Source organism: Onthophagus taurus, chromosome 2, assembly GCF_036711975.1.
Source record: "Onthophagus taurus isolate NC chromosome 2, IU_Otau_3.0, whole genome shotgun sequence".
Taxonomy (NCBI): domain Eukaryota; kingdom Metazoa; phylum Arthropoda; class Insecta; order Coleoptera; family Scarabaeidae; genus Onthophagus; species Onthophagus taurus.
In genome coordinates, this window is record NC_091967.1 from 2,977,983 (window position 1) to 2,992,299 (window position 14,317).

At 35.6% G+C, this 14,317-nt stretch overlaps 1 protein-coding gene and 1 long non-coding RNA gene across 16 annotated transcripts in view; one reads left to right on the plus strand and one right to left on the minus strand.

Moving 5' to 3' along the window:
- Positions 1 to 14,317, plus strand: part of LOC111415128 (disintegrin and metalloproteinase domain-containing protein mind-meld) — a 259,766-nt gene that overhangs the window by 78,373 nt on the left and 167,076 nt on the right. The window lies entirely within an intron of this gene.
- On the minus strand, positions 994 to 1,846 carry LOC139432773 (uncharacterized). Its single transcript, XR_011642441.1, has 3 exons — positions 1,650 to 1,846; positions 1,348 to 1,596; positions 994 to 1,291 (listed from the first exon to the last, which is right to left on the minus strand). It is a non-coding gene; the product is annotated as an uncharacterized lncRNA (long non-coding RNA).

Consider the following 14,317-nt stretch of genomic DNA (forward strand, 5'->3'; position numbering starts at 1 on the left):
GAGTGGAAAGAAAAAAATATCCGTTCTTGTTCAACACTGAAAAAACAATCGATCCTGTTCCTATCGAAGAAACTAATTTCGTCTCGTATTTAAAATATCCGTTCCTGTTCACAACCATCGAAGAAAACAATTGAATCTGTTCCTGTCCAATAATTTCGGAGAAACAATTGAACCCGATCCTGATCAAAGAAAGCAATTGATCCCATTCCTGGTAGAAATTATTCTTCTGGCGAAGAGAAAAATTGGTTCCCAATCCAATTTATTACAATATATATTTTAATGCCAAACAGTGAGTGAAATATTATTGTGAATATATATTACTGTGCTAGACACGTTTAGCAAAGCAAATAGCAACTGTCATATCCAAGAACTGTAAATTGTAATAGCAAGATTGATAATTGTTTGTTTGAGAACTAACATGCGATATCTCTCATTTCGTTTCAGTAAAACAATTTGAATTTGCCTATAAAGATTAAGCTGGAAAGAAGTATTGCATTAATTTAAATTTATAAAATAATTATTTATTCATAATGAGCAAAAGAAAGCCAAGTATAAGTATAATAAGGGTAATAATAATAGAAAATGAAGACTTCTATAAAAAAAATGTTTATTTATATGCATTCTTTAAATGTTTCATTCTTTAAAAGAATTATAAGCTTTTTGAAATAATCCGTGATATTTATCCCGTACAATTCGAAAATTGGCTAATAATCTGTTATTTGGCATTCCTTTCAAGTCTAAATCTTCAAGAAATCCCACAGTTGCTATTAAAACTAAACCAAAATCTTGTAATAATTCAAAATCTCTACCGTGTCTTAGTTTATTCTGATGATTGATTTTAATGGCTGAACCATGAGTATAGAAGTCAACCGCATAGCTGTTTAACTTATTACGAATATTATATTCTAGAATTATTTTCATTTCTGGACAAAACTGCAACCAAAAACATATTAACGTGTAAAAGCTCTATTTGTTAATTGAGCTTACATTGTGACGCATGTTGCTGATTAATTGATGGTTGTCTAAATTGTTATCATCGTTTCCAGATAAAGCTGCATATGGAGATGTTAATTCTCTCTTGTAACAATCGTTCTTGATTTCTCTGAAAAGAGCTACTAAAGGAAAAAGTTTTTTTACTCTTTTCTGCAAAATTGTAATATTTTCGATTGAATGCTAGGTTTGACAATGGTAAAGTGTTACCATCCTGTAATGTAGGAACGGAATGTCTAACAACAGCTAAGAAATATTGCTGGTATATAAAATTAACGTCTTTGTTATAATTAATTATGCCCTAAAATACAATATATTTTTTAATACGCAATAAGCACCTAATCTTAAATAACTCACTTGTTGTATACATTCAGGTAAAGGTTTTAACTTGTCACCCTTTCTAACGGGTATGCTTGTAAAAATGTGAGCCATAATGACCACAATTACCTTTTGAAGTTCGACGTCGTTTTTCGTATTTTCCACTAATTTTGCTAACGCACTCGTTCTAATTAAATAGACCAGTACCAAGTTTGCAGGTTCATGATAATGAAGTCGTGTTATAAGGGATGACCAAATTGTTGGAATTCCTTTTATCGTAATAAGATCCTTGAATAAAAGGCAAATAAATAATAATAAATAAACTCATGAATTTTTCTTACTTGAGTAAGAAGAAATTGCAGGGCAAATCCAGTATGTAATTTAATATGTTGTTTTAAATACGGTTTATACGTGAATATTAAGCTGTTTTCTAATATGGTTAAAGCTTTAGATAGTGAGGTTTTTTTATCTTCAATGCTGATATAAGTTTCCGGTCCCGCCATTAAGAGTAAAATACGAGCAACAAGAGATGGGATAATTACCTATATAAAATAAAATGTTATTGTTATAAATTAATTAAAAGGGGAATATAAATAATTAAAGTTAGAGGTATCCAAAAATAACCGCAACAAAATGAATGATCAAATATTTGGAGACGTTTGATTTGATATATCAACACAAAATCGTCAGCTTTGGAAGATTTTAGCGCCGCACCCGCAAGCGATATCGGCGATTTGAGGGTAAATGTGTTCTTATACAAGACTTTGTATCCAGGGTGTATCTGAATGACTGCAACAAACTGAGTAACTGAGGGTTAAATTCTTTAGTGAATTTTAAGGATACTTTAACATATGAACCATGAGCGACTTCGGCTCCCCCAAGGAGCTACACCCCCTCCAAAAATGGCGGAAAATTTTGGTTTAATTTTTTTTTCTTAAAAACCATAAACGCCAAGAAAATGAAATTTGGGGAATATGTTTCACTCATAATAGGGCAAAAGGTGTGGTTATGTAACTAATTCGGGACTTTACCTGATTTTACAATTTTAACTTTTATTTACATTATCGATTTACAATTATTGTTATCAGAGATCATTCGTTAGATATACTATAAAGTTATTAATTAAATACGATTACTCAGCGTTAAGATAACATTTCTATTTACGATATTATGAAAAGAAATCTACAATACATGACTAAGTTTGGGACGCAACCCAACAAACATTGTTGTTTACGTGTCACATAAATAATCTTATTTAACATTTTATTGTTAAAGTACTAACGAATAGTTGTTTTTATGTATCATCTTATTGTTAGAATTGTTGAGGTTCTAGGACTTCTTCGTCATTATATAGGTAGGCTTCAGATGCTCGATTGAAATGATACCTTTCTGTCCACGAAAACGTCGTCTTCTCTCTTGCAATCATAACACAGGCTTAAAAAACTCGTTCTACAGTCTTGAACTTGTCCCAACAAGAAGAATATATCAGGAAGTCTGGGATGTTAGATGTAGGTATAGGAAATATTTTTTGGGCATTGTACACCTGGTAGAATATTATTTCTATGTAACATTCATTACATCTACCTTATATCTTCTTTCTAAATATCACTCGCTCTTTCTCGTTTCGATATCATTCGGTGTTGACTACTCGTTACTGAAACTATTCTGAAACGAAGGCATAATGAATTTTGCAGACCCATCTATGGGACGAGTGGTCGTTGAAAGTCGCGCCCTTTCATGTTTTTTGTCGTCCCCTTTTGAAAGGTATCTATACAGAGCGGAGTCGCGATAGTTTTCCCGACTTGTAAATGGGGAGAACGAAGTGGACCGGGTGACATCAGGTGTACGGTTTAGTGGCTAATAAAAGCAACGGGGGTGCGCAGCTTTTACGACCAAAGCTCAACTTCAACACGCGCCGCCTCCGTCTGTTGGCGTCTTAAATCCTTCATGCAGTGCTTTGGAATCAAAATAATCGTCGCGATTTTTTTTCTAAAATTACTTGGTGAATTTTTTTAGTTATAATCGTTTATAAAACAATTTTCACAATACTTTGTTTAATTTTATTTATAATAAGCATTGGAGTACGATTAAAAGAGCAATTTATGTTTTAAATGAAACTGTGATTGCCCTTTTTGGTCTACCGAAAATAGATTACAACTTCGTTATTTTAAATGGAATGCTGCTGCTGTTATTAAATTAGGGTAGCTTTTATTGTATTAGTTTATTTCTTACAGTTGAAAAATAATGTTAATTTATTTAAGTGATTTAATATTAATAATAGGGTTATTCGAAGCCTAGAATGGTAAAAGAAACACATTGTTATTGCCCCAAGGCGGGGTCATGCAGTTTATGGTGGAAATAAATTTTTGGCATTAGGGTTTGGGTCATACCGGAAGCAATATACCGTGGCCCTTGTTTTAGTATGGGCCTCTATTATTTGGAGAACGGTCTTCTAATGGTCCCCCGTTCTCAGTTCAAGTGTGTAGTAACCGAAATAGATGGTACCTCTACGTCTTCCATGTCACTACCGTCGTGCAATTTTTTCAACCGCAATATTGTCATTATGAGAATAGGAGAAATGTGATTCTATTTCGTCCGTTTTTAACCAGAAAATCCGAGACATTACCTCAAATATAAGTGTTCGCTTAGTGTTCAGATAAAATTTCTCTTCGGGCTCGCACACTTTCGTTACTGCACGGTGCAAAGATAGCGTCGTATCGCTTTAAGGGTCAGGGAACAGGGCGCTTTAGCCCTCCGTCGTTCCGTTTCCCTCCAGGCCGGGCTGTTAACTTCATCTTGCATATCGATCCGCCATAAACGTACACATCCATTTGTCGGCCTTGCACTGGCACAGGGGGTGCACTCACGTACTTAGAGCAACCCTTTTCGAGACCCCACAGTTTCTCCCGCGACTGAACGGCTTTCCACATAGGCCCCGATGCTTACTCGTCCTAAACTTATCTTCTCAAAACATTGCCGTATTCAGTCATGGTATACGAAACTCAACTCTCATAGAATATCAAAGTAAATGTAATTTCAATTAGATTAAAAGATCAAAATAAAAGATAAACGAATTTGAATATTTCTGAATATCTTATTTATTAGTTAAATTAATGGATATGTAAAGAACATAATAATTAAATTAAAATAAGCTTTATTTAATTAATGATTAGAGATGCAAATTTGTCGAATACCTCAACACTATATCGAAAACTAGATACTTCTGCCAGAAGACAACCTCTGCTTGTATGAGACTACATAATGCTGGCAGAATATTACATTTTATTAATGGAACAGTAGATATTAATGGAAGGGTAGATACATGACTATAGCAAAGGAGTAGCGACTGGTAATAAAAGACTAAAAGGTTAAAATGATGCCCATGGAAGCCTAGATTAAAATATGATTGTCAAAGTTTATAAGTTTACTGCAGTGGCTGATGATTATCTCAGAGGGTAAAATTCGATTCTCAAAAACAAAGTCATTAAAAGTTATATTTATAAATTTATTTGTAGACACGTAATTGAATATGGAATATTACTACGACCTCAACTTCGCGAACTAAATATTATTTAGTAGTAGCAGAGAATAATACATAACCCGTCCAATCAATTTACTGAGTGAACATTATAACAACTTTAGACACACACCAATTTATAATGTAACCATATAATCAAAAGTTTCGTATCATATTAGTTTACAAAAATAAGACAACATCGGTGAGGATGTAATTTTACTTCAATTTATTTTTACTGACAAATTGTTTAAATAAAAAACGTTTTCCATTGTTAAAAAATTTTTGCACTTTAGCACCTGTTCAAGGATGGGCCCTATCCGTGGCAAACCCTGCAAAGTGTCTCGGCTATCGGGTCGTTTATCACGGACTCTTCAGGACGAGCGGCTTCGGAGTCGCACTCCCGTTCCCTGAATAACAATGTGCACTTCTCGTGCTGCCCCACTTTCAGCTGGGACCTCATTCCGGTCGCGACTTTAATTTGGGTTATCGGCGCGTTGTCCGCCTTTTTGCAACACTTGCCTACACACAATGTCGAGTCCAAGCATGGTCCAATCTCCTAAACCAAATTAAAAGATCATCTCAACAAGATGTATAAACCAATAGTTAGCATTTATATTTTTAAAGGATTAGGAGTAAAGCCGAATTCTGATTTAAATCTAATTTGGTCTTTGTACTTTTTTTTACATATTAGGTGATGTGTAAGTCACTCGTTTTCGATCCTGCAGTTTGATGAATCTAGGTAGTTTATACGGCGAAGGCAATGATGTGGAAATAATATGGTTAGTTAACACCAGACTTTTACAGGGTAATAACGATGCTGTAAAAACGTGTTTTTGATAAGAAATTTACCTTTAATCAATATGTGTATTAAAAAATGATTAATTGAATTTATAACTAATCAGAATCGATGTGGCATATTGAAAAATTGGATTAACAGATTTGATAACGGTACACCATTTCGTTTTCATCCCGATTATTTACAGGAAAAAAATGAATATTTATAGTTTGTAGTTGGCTATTTTGATCTCAATTTAATTTAACGTCATCGCGTTTATTCGTTTCCGTTATGACGTTCGTCGGGGATGGTGCGCTCCTATTCGATTTGTAAATTTGACAACGGTTCACAATTAAAATGGCAGTAATTAAAATTCGCTTTTGTATAGTCGCGGGCCAAGGAAAAAGTGAAAAATAATAAACGGTGCCCGGAAATATTGACGCATTTGTCGAGGACTCGGCTGTTGATTAAAACGCTTTTCAGCAACAATATAAACGCGTTTTCATCGGACAACGCTGCATCCGATTTTTAATCTAATTGGTCAGCACAGCTGATAACTTCCGTTCTAAAATTCCGTTTGTTTTATTCAAAATTCTCTATTAATTCTATATAATATGCTGAGCTATAATATGATATTGAATTTGAGTGATGTAAAGTATCATCTCGATCAAACGGATTTGCCCGTTTATAACTTTTCATATTAGCATTATATAACGTATGAAATTTCCAATTAAATTTATATTATTGCTATCTGTGGTATTACAAAGATCAATACTGCAAATAATTACAAAACCTATTCACCTAGGCTAATTTCTAATTTAATTGTTTCACGAATATTACATTTAACATGTCGAAATTGTCAAAGTTTCTAAATTAATATTCACATCAGAAGCAGTGCCGATTAGAATGAAAATTAGATAGAAAGTTTGACTAAAACGGAATCGTTTGAAAATCATAACTTGTACAAAGAACTATTTTCTGTTAGCTTAATATCTCTCAACGGTCCACTCGACCGTTAGCAAACTTTAAATTAAGTGATAATGGCCTCCATGAATAAACAGTTACGAATGGTGCCTGCTAAGACCTCTACTCTGGAATAGAACCGTTCAGGGCCATGTTTGCGTTGGGCTTATGCCATTATCGCAAATAATAATCGTCGACCATTAGGCGGTGTTTAAATTCGGATAATACCTTTATCCGATTCCATTCCTCGTACATTTTCAAGTGCCTACCGGCTCGATCGCGGCAATGTAACGTCCTGCGCAAATAACTGAAATTATAATTGAATCCTGACTACCACACAAACAGAGTAATATTTTAGGGATGTATGAAATGTGGTATTCCTTATTTACATATCTTTATCATCGGCTATGTAATCGTTTCTGTTCTTTTGCATGGATTCCAAGGATTATGTCTTTATAACAATTTCCTTAATTCGTCTATTACAATACAGTTTTAGATGTCATGTATAGGTAGGTAATCTTTCTTTGTGTCCTTTCTGCTATAAAGAGAAGGTGATTTCAGACAAAAATCTTTGCATCTTCTGGTATCTTATATTAGTTGCTACAATATTATGATTACATTACATTACCATAGATATCGTTATCAAATTTCACCGTGCAGTCCAATGCTCTTAACGAACATTAATACCTTGCTCGGCGAAAGGTCATTCAGATCTTTTGAGGAGATAAACTGCGACCCAAAAATCGAGAATCTGATACGGTTAACGGCAGGGCAGTGGCATAAAACATGCTCAACCGTCTCTGCTTCCTCCGCACATAGTCGGCATTCAACATCGTCGGCTAAACCCAACAAGTTGAGGTGTGCTTTTAATCGGCAGTGTCCAGTAAAAACACCCATTAGAACTTTTATGCTACTACGGGCAAGTCGTAAAATATTCCCGGGTCTCATTCCAGGAGAACTGGTCCACAGTAGGCGAAGTCTCTCTTCAGCCCACAGCCCAATCCTATATTTGGCCATCGCAAATGATACACCAACTGCTGGTTCCGGTCCCACAAACGCTTCAGCGCTGCCATCTCGTGCTAGCTTATCTGCCGCTTCATTGCCAGCAACCCCAGAGTGACCCGGGACCCAGATCAGAGAGACTCTGTTATCACAACTCAGTGTGTTTAATGTTCTCTTACAATCATTAACCAGAGCCGACACCGTTTTCACGGCTTGCAGCGCCTGGAGAGCGGCTTGACTGTCTGAGAAAATTCGTACTGTCATGTTCTTCACCCCTCTTTCAAGAAGGATTTTAGCACCCATGTCAATAGCAAATACTTCCGCCTGGAATACAGTACAGTACGTACCCAGGCTGTAGGCTTGCTTAATTCGAGGTGTCTGGCAGTATACTCCTGCTCCTACCCCTTCAGGCGTTTTTGATCCATCTGTGTACGAGCAAATGTCTGCCCGAACCAGAGAATTTTCATTTTGGATCCAGGACTGCCGCTCAGGCAGTACAATCTGGTATCGAGCGTTAATTACTGATAGTGATACCGCCAAATCTGACGGCATTGATAGCACAGTATCAGTACTTATAATGTCTTCCGCAGCCCATTGGTAGGACATGTCGGAACAGTTTTGAGCATATTGCTTAAATCTGTAAATAGTTGTTCTAGCCACTTTCTCTATATGCAAATGCAGAGGAGATAGGCCAAGCAGAACCTCCATTGCTAGAGTTGGCGTTGTGCCTATCGCACCAGAGATTGCCAATACAGCTACTCGTTGAAATCGTGAAAGTTTACTGATAACTGAAGTTTGTCGGACTTTCCTATACCAGGCTGCTGCTCCGTATGTGATCATAGGTCTAACCACAGTCACATAGAGCCAGTACAGTCTTTCAGGGGTAAGACCCCAATTTTTTCCACAAAGACTGCGACAAGTCCACAAGGATAGTCTAGCTTTGTGCAAAACTCCCTGCAAATGTCCATTCCATGACAGGGTTTTGTCTAGGATTACTCCTAGATATTTGACTTCCTTTGAGAAAGGAATTTCTTCACCTTGGATAGTTGGGCGGATTAGTCCATCCAACTTTCGCTTCCTGGTGAAGGGCACAATAATTGTCTTTTGCGGGTTTATTGAGAGGTTCTCTCCCTTACACCAAGCGCAAATGGTATCTAGGGTCACCTGGAGAACTTTAGATATCCTCGACAAACAGGTTCCTTTGACCATAACGACAATGTCATCAGCATAAGCTTGTATTTCCACACCAACGGCTTCGACTATCGCAATCAGATCGTCAACTAGGAGGGACCAAAGCAGGGGAGATAACACCCCTGCCTGCGGGCAGCCACCTCCCGGCCTGAAGCGTATCGTATCACCGTGGAGTGAAGTAGAAACTATTCTACTATCTAGCATATTGCGGATCCAACCCGCTATAGTTGCTTCCACTCCCCTGTCAAGAGCAGCTCTTTCAAGAGATTGTGGTATTGCGTTGTTGAACGCTCCCTCTATATCCAGAAACGCACAAACCAAGATTTCTTTATCCTGCAGCGTCCTGGATACTCTACCAACTAAGTTGTGTAGAGCCAATTCTGCTGATTTTCCCGCTTGATAAGCATACTGGTTGCGACAATATTATGATACTTTTTGTGTAATCCTTTGGTTACATTTCTAGAGACAGAAACTTAAGAGTAGTTACGATGATTTGACTCAAAAAGAATTTGTTTTTAGGTAGATACGAAGTCTGTATATCCATTATTATTTGGGCAAATACCTAATCATAATATATTGTCGTAAAGGTAGTCCAGATTCATCTCAATTCGTTTATATTTAATAAGGTTAAGGTCGTAAAGGCATTCTTCCAGTCCTTAATACATCAAAACTCACTTACCTGTACACATTCCATCTAACAGCCACTTTAGGCCACTGCCTCAAAGACGTTTTCAGCTTGTATAGATTTTCCCGTAAAGTTTAGGAACTAGGGGCGATGTGCTCTTTCGTTTACCTGTACTATTCCCTAAATTCAACCCCTTTAGAGGAAATTTTACTTCGAATAACCGATGCGAAACGCGACTGCAGAGTTTCGCCATGTTTTTATTTTTAGCTTTGGTGTAGGTATTTCGTTTGATTGAAATGTGATACTGTTTTGATATCTTTTGTTTGATGCTGCGTTAATATAGGGAGTTGCGGTCATAACTGTCACATGATTAATGTATCGTATAATAAACGGTCTATAATATGGCGGTAGGGCGGCGAAATGTGATCTACGCTAGGAATTCCATGACCCATGTAACCCCTTTTCTTACTGTTGGGGTTAAAAGCCAGTGTCGGGTACGTTAACAGGAAGTTGATGGAGTGTGTGATTATGCTTCATAAATAAGCTATTCGTTGACGGTAATAGTACTTTGGTTGATAGGTCACAAAGAAGAATGTTTTTATCACACTTATTTATACAGGGCGGAAGTAAAAATAATATCTTTAGCAAGGCGGTATATCCAGACCATGGTCTTCTTCATCATTAACTCAAACAACCCGCCCCTATAAGTATTCAATTTAGTAATTCAGTTTTCAGATGCAAGAAATTCCGCGAGAACATCGCAACGTGCCATTTGCATAATTTTGCGTTCAACGTTATAAGGCAAGTAACGACTTGCGAACTGCAGCAGCCATTGCATTACCATAAAGGAAAAATAACATAATTATCCTTACTCCTTCGTGTTCGTACCCTATTCACCCACTTTGTCATTAGTGCAAGATTCAATTGGGTTTTATCAACTTTTACCATGTTTAACCATATTTACCATCGCACTATCTTTAAAAAGTTATAACTATATAAATTGCGTTTTCTTATTTTATTTTAAGGTGATAAAAGCTCATGGATTAAATCGAAAATGCAAGGGTTCATAAATTTTAGCGTTCCCTTTTATATTAATCCGCGAGCCGCTCTGAAGATTAAAGTATCTGGTTCATTTGAAAGTGCAACTTCGATGCCGCTACGCTGGCCGGCGTAATTAATTTCCTCGTCATAGAGCTTGACGTTGCAGGGTTCTACGCATTCCTCTCTGCGCGACCAACGTATTACCTACTGGGTCCTTCAAAGGGTTGATTAAAAATGCGCTCGTATATCTGGATTCGCCCTGCGCTGACTTGGTATTGTACGAGACTTATTTCGTTCGCGTATATGTAAAGTTACACAACGTGTTTCAATTAACTGGGTTGTGCCGTTTCGGTACGGTACACTTTGCCAGGCCTCAACTGGAAGGGAAGTCGTAGCCCCATTTCAACAAGCTGAACTTGTTAAAACCAACGCGGACGCCTTCATGCGGCCGGCTTAATACGCTTACAATGAAAATCTCTATTTTAATATTTTGTCTCGTTGCTTTTACCGCTACGTGCATTTGATGAAATCGCAGGATTTTGTAAGCTTAATAAGAGTTGTTTTATTAAAACTGTTAATATTACAGAAAAAAAAGATAACAATTTTAAACATGAAACAATTTCAATTATGTGTTATGTAGAACATTGTATGTAAAGATATTCTTTGAAGATAACATGAAAGGAGGTTCTTTTAAACCGTTTTTATAAGACGCCGTCGTTGATGCTATGAACTGAACTTTAGAAAGAGAACAAAACATTTGCGGGCTTACTTAGAAGCAGTAAATCAATGAAGGCCATCTTACTCAGGCTCTCGAACTGGTTCCGTTTTGAAATTCAAGATTTTCCCCTTTGTACTCAGCCACGCCCTTGACTGACATAAATTCGGGGTTGTCCTTCGCAAGAGCCTCAGTCCACCTCTTTAAACGTAAATCACCTTGTGGTATTAAATGATTTCAACACGATCAATTGCTTAATGAATAGTACTCATTCATTTCGTTAAGATTTGCTTCAAATTCATACTTATTTTGCTTCTAATAGATTTCCCATTACCGATAAGAACTAGTTTAATGACAAATTTCTTGCTAGTTTCTATCCCTGACATTCCCTAATTCCTCAAATTACATTTTTGTGAGTAGTTCGCTCGGGATTTTCTGCAACGTCCCGCGATTACTATCCAATTAAAGCTGTCACAACGACGAACGGTTCCAGACAGTTCGGCGAAAGACGCAGTGAGAGATTTCACACTTCCAAGCGTCGACTTTTTCGCGAAAACTAAATCCTACAGTTAATTTGGACACCCATTCAATTGCATAGTCCACAAAGTCTATGTTTTAATGTTCTTTTACGGCATAGTTATTTAGCGAATTACAGATATTTTATGACTGTTGTACAAAGACATTACTGATTCGGTAGTAAAAACTAGCCTAAATGTATTACCATGCGCATTTTTCTTCCAACTCTAGCACGTTCATAACTTAACTGCACCGTGTAGTCAGTAGCTTCCGCGCTCACATCGCATAATGAACACCGAATTACCTCGTAACTCTTCAGATTCGCCTTGCAAACCAGCGGAGACGATAAATATTACCTCGGCACTGTTTCCTGCTGCCGCTTATAATATTTTTAACAAAAGCCGCTTTCTACGGGTTCTGCTAAATCTCCTACCGCTCTTCTTCCGTCTAGCGTTAACGTTATGGAAGTTTCTAGTTTTTAGTTTCTAACATTTGCCAATTTAGTGAAGGAGAATATCTAAAAATAAACTATGCAAGTTATTACTCAAAATGTAATTATAAATAAAATTCATTTTAATAAACTCCACATGAGACAGCATGTTATTATATTAAATTATTTTATTTTTGTTGCGCGGAATTTAATTAATACATAAACAAAAGGATGCGAGTACACCATAACAACGCAACAAAATACATAATTAAATGAACACCTCATCTTTGGTATTATAACATTTTTTATAATAGTTTTTAATTTAATACAAAATTTTATCACGTATGTACAGGGTGGTTCAAATTCGATGTCCGAATAGGCTAACTCAAACTAAAAATATAGGGTTCGACAGGTCTATTTCTTATTGTTTTAGAATAAAGCCAAAAATAAACATTTTTTATAAAATTTCCATCTAGTATCATCGGCGAAATTAAATTTACAGTTTCCTGTAAATTACGGGGCGGTAGGTAAAATCTAAAAAGTTAACAATTAAATAAGAAGATAACTTCTGGTATTTAAAAACAAATAATTATGTTTATTACACCAACTGTTAATACGGAAATATTTAATGACTTGCATTGCTTCACACTATTTTATTAGCAACTTGATAAATTATTAAGTGGCTGATTTTAGAAATTGTAGGTTTACTACATACCTACATTTCTTAATACTTTATGAATAACTTTTAAAAATTTTCACATCTATAAGATTGACATTATTTAATATATTATTTGTTTTCGTTAGATCAAATAGTATTTATAAATATTTTATTAACGCAAAAAAATAGTAATTTAACAACAAATACTAATAATTTTATTTTCCAAACATTATTAAAACAATGCTACAAAAAATGCTCAAATTGACCTCCTCTTTTTTCGATGCAAATTTCACAACGCTTTCTAACACTGTTTATTGCGTTAAATATACTTATATTTGGAATAGAATTGAGACAATGCTCAAAATTTATCTTTAATTCTCTTATATTTCCATTATCTATTAAATATAACTGGTTTTTGATGTAGCCCCAGAGAAAAAAATCCAGTGGCGTCAAATCCGGTGATCTTGGTGGCCACCGATGGTTTCCGCTGGAACCAATCCAGTTGTCTTCAAAATTAATATTTAAAAAATCAGTTATACGCCTAGCAGTATGCGCAGGAGCGCCATCATGTTGAAAATATAGTTTTTCCGCATCACGTAAAGGTAAACCATCAACATATCTTTCAATGTGGTTTGTTAATATGTTTAAATACCGTTCCGCATTTAAATTTTCTTGGTATATTTGATATGCCAAAACTTCATTATTTAGCAATGATTGAAAGGCGACCTTGAGTACGCCTTTCAATGGTATTTTGGGGATTAACGTTCGACCATATATGTTGGTTATTTCTGTTAAATATCCCCGCACTGCTAATGTGTGCTTCATCGGTCCAGATAATTGCTCTACTGAAAACTGGGTTTTCATTAACCTGATCTACGTACCAACGGCAAAATTCAAGCCTTCTTTGGGTATCACCATCTCGTAAATGATGCATGATTCGAGGAACGTATATGTATTATACTTGTGTTTATGTAAAACACGAAGATAGCGATTTCTGGAAATACCAAGATCATTCTCCATTTCGCGGCTTGATATCGACGAATTTGCTGTAACTGCCGCTAAAACATTTATTTCTTCGTCTTCATTTTCTTTATAATACGATTTTGGTCTAGGCTTTTTAAAAGAACCGAATGTTTTTAAATTTTTTTCTAAACGACTAAATATTTTCGCATTTGGCTGCCTTCTTTCCGGCAGGATTTTTACAGTGACACTTTTTCAATACAAACAAATGTTGCTATGTTTATTTGAATTCAAAAGAAAAATATATGAGCGCCATCTATCAATAATTTATTAAGTCATTTAATAATAATATTAAATATTAATAAAAAATGTGAAATAATGCAATCTATTCCAACTTTTGTGTAAAACATATATAAATTAAATAGTTCAACAAATTTATTTGTTTCAAACATCAGAAATTTGTTTTTTTAATTTTTAGTTATAGTACCATAATTTACAGGAAACTGTAAATTTAATTTCGTCGATGACACTAGATGGAAATTTAAAAAAAAAGTTTATTTTTGGCTTTATTCTAAAACAATAAGAAATAGACCTGTCGAACCCTATATTTTTGTAA